The sequence below is a fragment of the Botryllus schlosseri genome, chromosome 1, assembly GCF_051294905.1.
Source record: "Botryllus schlosseri isolate E-star chromosome 1, Bs_hap1, whole genome shotgun sequence".
NCBI classification, from domain to species: domain Eukaryota; kingdom Metazoa; phylum Chordata; class Ascidiacea; order Stolidobranchia; family Styelidae; genus Botryllus; species Botryllus schlosseri.
In genome coordinates this window covers 3,680,928-3,689,649 of record NC_137236.1, presented here as the reverse complement: position 1 = coordinate 3,689,649, position 8,722 = coordinate 3,680,928, and the positions used below count along the sequence as shown (strand labels likewise).

At 39.5% G+C, this 8,722-nt stretch overlaps 1 long non-coding RNA gene across 1 annotated transcript; it reads left to right on the top strand.

The window, feature by feature from the left end:
• The first annotated feature begins 1,353 nt into the window (after nucleotides 1–1,353).
• Nucleotides 1,354–4,385, top strand: LOC145440058 (uncharacterized). Its single transcript, XR_013915416.1, has 3 exons — nucleotides 1,354–1,748; nucleotides 2,082–2,328; nucleotides 3,814–4,385. It is a non-coding gene; the product is annotated as an uncharacterized LOC145440058 (long non-coding RNA).
• Nucleotides 4,386–8,722: the final 4,337 nt, after the last annotated feature.

The window sequence follows — 8,722 nt, the reverse complement described above, 5'->3', positions numbered from 1 at the left end:
TTGAAAAATGTTGGAAAAAGTTTTTTAAAACTACGATATGATATATGTTATGATATATGCTATGAGTCCCGTGATAGCTAAAACTTCATTATGTGTTATTACGCCGTGGCGCGGTAATGGCTGACTCCGAAATGCCTATTTCTATAAATCACGGAGAAGGTCACTTAATAAGCAAGACATTTAGTTTTTTTAAATACGCTATGTAATATGTTCACTTGCAAAATAATTTTGGGCCCTTTTTAAGTTCGGCCCTCTCCAATTGGGCGGTTTGTGATGGTCCTGCACGAAACGAATGAATCGAAAACGAATGATCGCACAAACCGCGCTGTTTAGCGATGAGTCAGCTCGTATCTGTTTTGTCCTTGTCGCTCGCATGTCGTTAAAAGACATGTCTTGAACTTCAAGTCAAATCGAACATGTTTCTAGCCCTAATCTTACCTCACAAAGTTCTAAATAAGTTTAGAATTTGATGTTTCATTTATTTCACCAATAGACAAGCCTTCAACATTGCATCTTGAAATTAAGGTATAAAATTGCAATATGTCTGGCGGACCGGCGGGAATGTCGTCGCGGACCGGCACCGGTCCGCGGACCAGCGGTTGAGAACCACTGTTATAGAATGTCTCTGGTCATAATATGACCTGGTCGAGTCGTGCGCATTGACTCGAGTACGTGTCGAGTCATTCTCCACATACAAGATAATGGTTCGATTCTGACTCAAGTCGAGTCAATACAACCCTTACACCCTATCTTCAGATTGAAGTAGAAGTAATTATGTTGTTGTTTGTGGTGTTCATGGTGTTTGTCGACTACCATGGTCATTTAAACCTGGCAAATTTTCTCCATTTCTATCCTTAGCTGCCGACTTGTAGCACGGCCCACGTTCGGGCTTTTATGAGACAAGTTTACACAGATGATATGAGGAGGAGGAGGCCAGGTTAACCTCAGACACTTAGGTAGGAAGTCTGGAGTCGACCCCGTAATTTCTAATGAATTATGAGCGATTTGAGACTTGTTACAACTACTCGAAGTAATATTCAACAGCAGAAGTTCTTATAAGTACCCGAGTATGTTGTTTTACTGGATAGATTGACTGAATGTGTCGCAGATTTTTAATAATAATTTGCCAGTAATAGCTGTGAAAATGACTAGAATCATCTTCTCGATTAATTGATAATGAACAACAGCAACGCAAATAGGCAAGATTTTCGATGCACTATCCTTTTATAATCATGCATTGGCTTTATTCAGGCTTGTAGTGACTCGAGTCATGACTTGACTTGACTCGAGTCTCTGACAATTTAATGCCTATTTTTCAAGTATTGATCCTGATAAAAGATTTGAATCAAGTAATATGGAATGTCTGAGTCATTTAAATTCATAGAGAGGCATGCGTAATGACTGCAGTAGGCCTACAAATTGAGTCCACACACAAAGTGTCTCAAGTGAACTGGAGTCATTTGCAATTTCCATTGTCCAAAGAAATGACTCGAGGCGAGTCAAGTTGACAAAAAATCGAAATATGTGAATTATTTCTTTTCTCTACTATAAATCAGATTTAGTAATGCAGTGCATAGCGTTCTGGAAACAATCAGTGAATCTATTGATCAGAACACATTTATATAAGAGCCATTCATCTTTAATGCACTTAATATTCTCAGATGTCTCTCTCCAACTGTCAAGAAGGACGTCCGCTTGAAATGAAACTTGAAAAAAGGATGAAGTGCATCTCATGGTTGCCAACGAGTGTAAGTAGTCTCACAAATAGAAGAATCGGTGTCTTCCATGATGAAACAGTCACATGCTACGTTAGTTTGATCTTACAGTGAATACTTTTAAGTAACATTCTCTATATGAAACTACTGTTATTAGATTGTGAGTTGTGTGTATGCTGTTCATGGTGTGTTGAGTCTTCGAATACAATGTGCTAATGTATGCTATCATTGTCAGTAAAAAGTGATATTTAACGCCTCTCACCTCTCCATATCTAATTATGCCATACTTTCTGCATAGTAGCCCACATTATGTGTGTGGAAATGGCATGACCTTGTAAAATTTTCATGTCCTCATTCTTCTAATAGAGACCTTGCTCATGGAAGATCATCACATGACATTCATTTTAAGTCCTATTCCTACGATGCTTCATCAGTTGGATCAAAAAAGACATTACAAAAAGTCTCAACACATTGGCTGACTGTAAAGTTTGAATTTGAATGGCTTATTAACCAACGTGTCTTTTCTTTGCCATTACAGACGAGGTCTTTCTATGGATCAGATCCAAGCAATTTTTAAACTTTCAAGTAACGGCATTTTCCATTGTAATACCAGGTTAGTTTAATCCCGTGACATACTTTTCAAGAGACAATTGGGATTGGCATCGACATTGCAGCTGCATTACAATTATGATCTTGTAACCCAGTGGTTGTCAAACTTTTCAATAAATTCACTGAACGGTAGGTTTGGAATTTTTTAAATGACTCACAGTCATTATCTTAAAATTAAAAAAAATGACTCGCTTCGAGTCAACAGATAAAGTGACTCGAATCGAGTCGATATCCAATATTAAGATATTGACTCGAGTCCGACTCGGTTGGAGTCATTGCAAACCTGGCTCTAGCCTTACACCATCTGGGGATTGAAGTAGCAGTAATGCTGTTCATTTTTAGGCAATTACAAGCGAGTTACAAGACTTGTCATCAACTACTTGAAGTAATATTTAAATTCAGTATTTCTGAACAGTACCGGTGTCAGTAGTATTATTAAGCATATTGAGACAATGTGCCGCAGGTTTTTGCTTAGCCTTTTGGTATTAATTTGCCAGTAATTTTTCAAAATTGTAAGAATCACCTTCTCTGTTAGCTGATAATGAAATTTGAACAGAAGCAAATTCAGACTTGTAATAACTCGATTCATGACTAGACACGAGTCTCAAACAGTTCCACAACCTGTTATGCGACACTTGATTCAGGTCATATAGAATTTTTCGAGTCATAGGAGTTTGTCGAGTACAAGTCGAGTCAATACACAAAGTTTCTCCAGTCGAGTTGAGTCATTTACCATTTCCATTTTCCAAGTAAATGACTTGGGTCAAGACAACGAAAAACTTCAATTATTCGAAGGATTTCCTCTCTCCTTGTTCGAATCAGAAAATATGATACAGTGCATAGCTGCGTGAAAGCAATCTGTGATTCTCTAGCTCATGACACATTCCCAAGACCTCTTCATATATATATATATATGGCTCTTGTATTTAAAAACTACACATTTTCAGGTGTCTCTCTCGATACCACAAAATCTAGTTTCAAAGTGACAGTGGAGACCCGTTAAAAGGCGGATGTAGCTATGTCCTCAATGATGACAATACCACTGATTGACAATGTCGTCAACTATACTTGAGTAGCATCAATTTCGGTAACAATCTCGACTCTGCCAATAACCATTTCACCAATCTACTTGAATAGCATCAACGGTACCCACTATCTCAACTCTACTAAAGACTATTACCTCGTCTCTAACTTCCGATATCACATTATTCTAAGTTAGTAGCGTGAGTGTCTGCATCAATATCCATCCGATTGTCTGCTCTATATATCCCTCACGAATATTTTACCCATTCTTCCAGATATCATGAAACCGCTTCAAGATTTTATGCAATTCAACGTTATATGAATATACAAACGTAAATTAGCGCCTTGCCTCGTACATCGGTATAGTTGCCGAGATTATTGCTACTCGCGACATATCCTGTAGTTGCCGTATGGCATTTCAAGCGTATGCTGTTGGTGCATGGACTTGGTGCTTGGTTGCTTTTAGTTTTCAAGTTGAAGGAGAAACACGATATCAAGACGCGAAACGATGTTCACAAAGGATGGACGGTGTTAGTTCGAAATCTGTAAAGTTTCGGAAGACCAAGGCCAAGGCTTTCTCGGAGTATGGACAGATTTACGATGCCAAGGCAGAGATTATTTTGTAACATGTGTGTCATTGCATCGGTGGTCGTCAGTCCGCCAGACTTGTATCTACTACCTGGTTTTTAAATCACAAAACTGCAACCAGGACTTCTCATTTTTCAAAACTTGTGACTAGAACTAGAACTAGGCCTGCTGTAAAAAGCCAGTAGTTAGTATACTGTCAACTATCTAGATTTGAAATATAAATCTGCTGAACGATGTCCTTATGTGGTGCGGACTGACTCCTCATCTTATCACTAACATGGTGAGTCGTATGTGCAATGCAGTCCTTGACCTTGACGCCAAATAGAAGAGCCCTCAATTTGTTTTGGCCACAATATTTTACGGATTCTAATTATTTTTGTTGATGGGTCATCTTGTAAATGTGTTTCGAAGCGTTGGAGTAGACTATCTCTGTACAAAGAAATAGGTTAGGCTACATAAAATTGAAATGTTTTCAATCATTTTCAGTCTTCTGCCTCGTATCAGCTATGGTCTCCGAGCTAGATAGCGCAATGGTGATGCGTCCGGCTTCTTGATCGGCGGGTTGTGGATTCGATCATCGGCCATGTCGGACCGGAGACTCAAAAACTGGTATACGTGGCTATCCTGCTAGGCGCTCAGCATCCGCGGATAGCATGGAGGAGAAGAAGGGTGGGTGCAGGCTATATGTCCTTGCTTGCAGGTCGAATCGCATCTCCAGCGTTAAAGCATCTCGATGGTGCTGGCGAAAATAAATCTGGTATCTCCTAAAGCCAACTATTTCACTTCTTGATAATCTGTTACATTATATTGGATTAGTCCCAGAGTCTAGTGCGGTGTGTTTTAACCTTTCATCTAGTGTGTGGGCCCCTAAATCTTGTTCGGTCATTGCGTCGACCCCTAACGACAAAAGTTGGTATCATGATGAATAAAAATAAAAGTTATTGCTGGCGAGAAATCGTAATGGAGATCGCGTCGAGCAAGTGCAAGTGAAGATATCGTGCCAGCAAGCTCGCAACTGGTTAAGCAACAGAGACTCGCAGCCGCGCCACAATTATAAACAATACTAATTCAACTGGCGAGTAATGCGGGTAGTTGGAATTTTCGTTTAGCCGCTGCTTCTTTACGGAAGCTTTCTGAGGAGAATAGTTGCGGCCAAGAATTTTTTACCGATTTTATCTTCAATTCGAGACCGCATCATATTGAGAGTGCACTGTCCCTTCAACAATATAATCATATAGGAGATTTTGGTGCAATCGTAATCGGAATTAAATACGTTGACGAAGTAATCACCGCATGTGTGAGGGAAACTATAAGCTTACAAAGGAGAAAAACAAATGAGAACCATGCGAATGGCGAGTACGTGAAGTTGGCCCATTGTTCACACTGCTCAGTGTGTATAGCCTACACATGTTCACGTATGATCAGTTATTTTGGTAGCGACCCAAAATTTCGATTTCAAAATGTTCCGCGATCAAACCTCTCAATTTGGCGTGCTGATAATTGAAAATGGTCAGCACCTTCGACCAAACCTACTCGCGAGTCGCGACTTGTGTTTTAGAGCTGGCAAATATGTGCGCAGCAATACCAAGCTTGCAATTATGAACTCGTTCACCTCCATACTTGAGCTTAAGAAACTCAATCAATACTATAGCAACGTATTTATGACTATCAGAACGTTTTCTATTTATATTAAATCGAATTAATCAAGTATTTTATGTGATAATTCGCGTCACGCGAAATACAGATAACGATATACGACTGACCTAGCTGACTGCGCCGTTCGCACATGTCCTGTGTATGTATCATACTTTCACCACATGGCACACCCGATCACATATCACGTAGGTCGTTTTTTCTTCCATTTAAAAAATGAACTAAAATATTCAGAAATGAGTTGCCCATAGCATCCCCTTAATTCTTATAGTAGCCATCGGTATTTAATTTTTGTTTACCCAACACCAAAGAATAGAAAAGCCAACTCATTTAAGTCGCGACCCTAGTTTTGGAACCCCTGGTATTAATTCATCTAATCAATCTTATCGTGGCAATTTATTTGTGACGTTTCAGAGAGAGATATATGGTATTCTTTTTCGCCCGCACCATCAAGGAGCTTTGACGACGGAGATGCAGCCGCCTTTATAGTAAGTTCGTCTAGTCTACAGCTCCGTTTTTCTCCTCCATGCTATCCGTATTTGCTGAGCGCCTAGCAAGATAGCCGCGGATACCAGTTTTCGAGTCTTTGGCCTGACATGGTCGGGGATCGAGCCCACGACCTACCGATCAAGAAGCCGGACGCATCATCATTACACTATCTCGCTCGCAGACGTGCAATATGCTTCTCATTTGCAATATGATGCGCATGATTGACAGCAACTAATTTTACATTGCATTCCACATTACCTATCGTGCTAATACAACATCATCACAAGATCAATGTCTTGTTATCGTTTTTGCACACAGATGTTGGTTGAAAGTTTCTTTTTGTCTGTATTCTCGTGGAAGCAAGATAAGTGTATGGTGCGTATTGCAAACCAGAATTACTCTGGTGAGTCAACTTTGAAATTTGTAAGGGACTGCGAGCTTGTGGGGTAAATAAACAGATTCAGGAATAGCATTCCGCAACCAAGGAATATTAAATGAAGATAATCGATGCGTTGACAGTGCGTACAATGCACAACGTTAGGACTAATGCACCCCAAGGTACCTTGCACAGTCAACTGAAACAAACAAACCATATATCAGTTGACGCCAAACATTTATTATGTGTACGGAGCTCATTTTACGATTCAAAAGTTGCAGCCGCCTCATTTGTTCAATAATCGCTTAACTCATCATCAACTGAACGAATCAGATTGATTTACAGATGAACTTCGATGAATGTTCGTATCATATAATCAAATATATTATTCATATTATTACGCAGTTAGATATGTTCGAATGACAAAATTCTAGTTATATAGCATTGCGTATGGATGTCGTATTCGGAACATAAGATGGAATACACATGCCATTACGTAGGCTACCGTGCACATATAAGTGTAATTTCACATTAAGAGAGATTTAAACTGCTGTGTGTATAATTGTGGACTCAACCCTCGGCTCGATGACTTGAACTCGAACTTGACTCGGTAGAGAATTGAAAATGACTCGATTTGACTCGAGTCAAGACCAGTGTTGAGATGACTCAAGTCATGACTTGACTGGAGTCAGACTCGAGTCAACTTTTTCGTATATAGTTTGTGACCTCCCGTCTGTTATATGATCAAAAGATATTTTATTCACCCAAACGTAGTAGACTGAAAAAAAATATTTGGCGAGACGCGCACACAAATTTTCATGTGTTCCTTTCTCTGTGGTGCCCCGGATGTCATTTGTATTGTGGAACTCAGATTAGAAGGACAGCACTATTCGTCACACCCACCCATCGCGGCTCTTGAAAATGGACACATATCCAAAGTTGCAGTCAAGGTGTTTCTTCGGTAACAAACTTCGTGGAGTCGCATATATTTTTCTTGAGGGGGTGAGAGGTATCTATTTCAAAATCATGCTATCTTCAGACATTAAATCACGAAGCTTGAAAAGGTGTTTTTCAAGGTAATTAAATCTCTTCAAAATACCCCATAATTTACATTGATTTGCGAAATACTGAGTTCTCTTCTAACCCAATCCCCGCCCTAATGGTGAGTTTGGGGTGCGGAAGTTACTGACCTGGCAAGAATTCAATTCGCTGGATGCGATAAATCTTGCCCTATAAAGTCATGGGTAGTGGTACATTATGAACTAGCAAGCAAATGAAGTCTCATATTTGAATAAATTAGTTAGCTCATTAGCCCTTTTCATCGCAATTCTTATATTGTCTTCCAATATATCTTCTAAGATTAGTTCTGAGAAGCAAAGTAAATGTAATCGCGATTACTTTTATCAGGGTTGTAAACAGTCACAAGGCTCCGAGTCACAAGTCAATCTCACTTTTATATTTTTGACTCGAGTCAAGTCGAGTCATTTTCAATTCCCACCGAGTCAAGTCCGAGTCCAAGTCAGCGAACAGAGGATCGAGTCCGAGTCATGGTATTATGACTCGAGTCCGAGTCTAAGTCATTGTGTTGACTGCTCAGTTTCCAGTTAAAGTCTTCCTAAACCCACTTTTTTAACTCTGTTTGGTGATATTGAATGGTTCGCATTTATAATATATCAATTTTCCTTACTTTTAGCAGTTTCTGGTCGCATTTTCAAGCACCAGTACCAACAAACGAAATCCCAATAGTGTGTTGGCTTCGAAATTACAATGAAATGTCGGTCTTCACAACTAGAACTGCTCACTTTATAAAACTGCAACTAGAACTAGAACTACTCACTTTTCGAAATCCTCATCTAGAACTACTGAATACCATAACTAGATTGGTGACTTGTACAAGTCTGGCTTTAACCATGCGGTTGACTGCCATCTCAGGGCATGTCGAACGAAATGATCGGTCAACAGAAGAAGCAAAGGAATGAAATGGAGGACAAGAGGATTTTTTATCTCGGCAAGGAAGGTATAGTACGACCTGATGCTTGAGAACCAAAATTCAGTTCAATGTTGTCAGTATTGTGGTGCTGACGTTCTCTAGACCAGTGATCAAAAATAGAAATAATACCAACATTTGTATTTACGCAGATTGTGCGCTACTTGAATGCGGATATCTGGAAGCTCAATATAATCAGAAAGTTGCTACGGCCATATTGATATTACGTGTGTTATATATATGTGATTCTATTGAAGTTACCGTGAGGCATTAGGTCCCGTT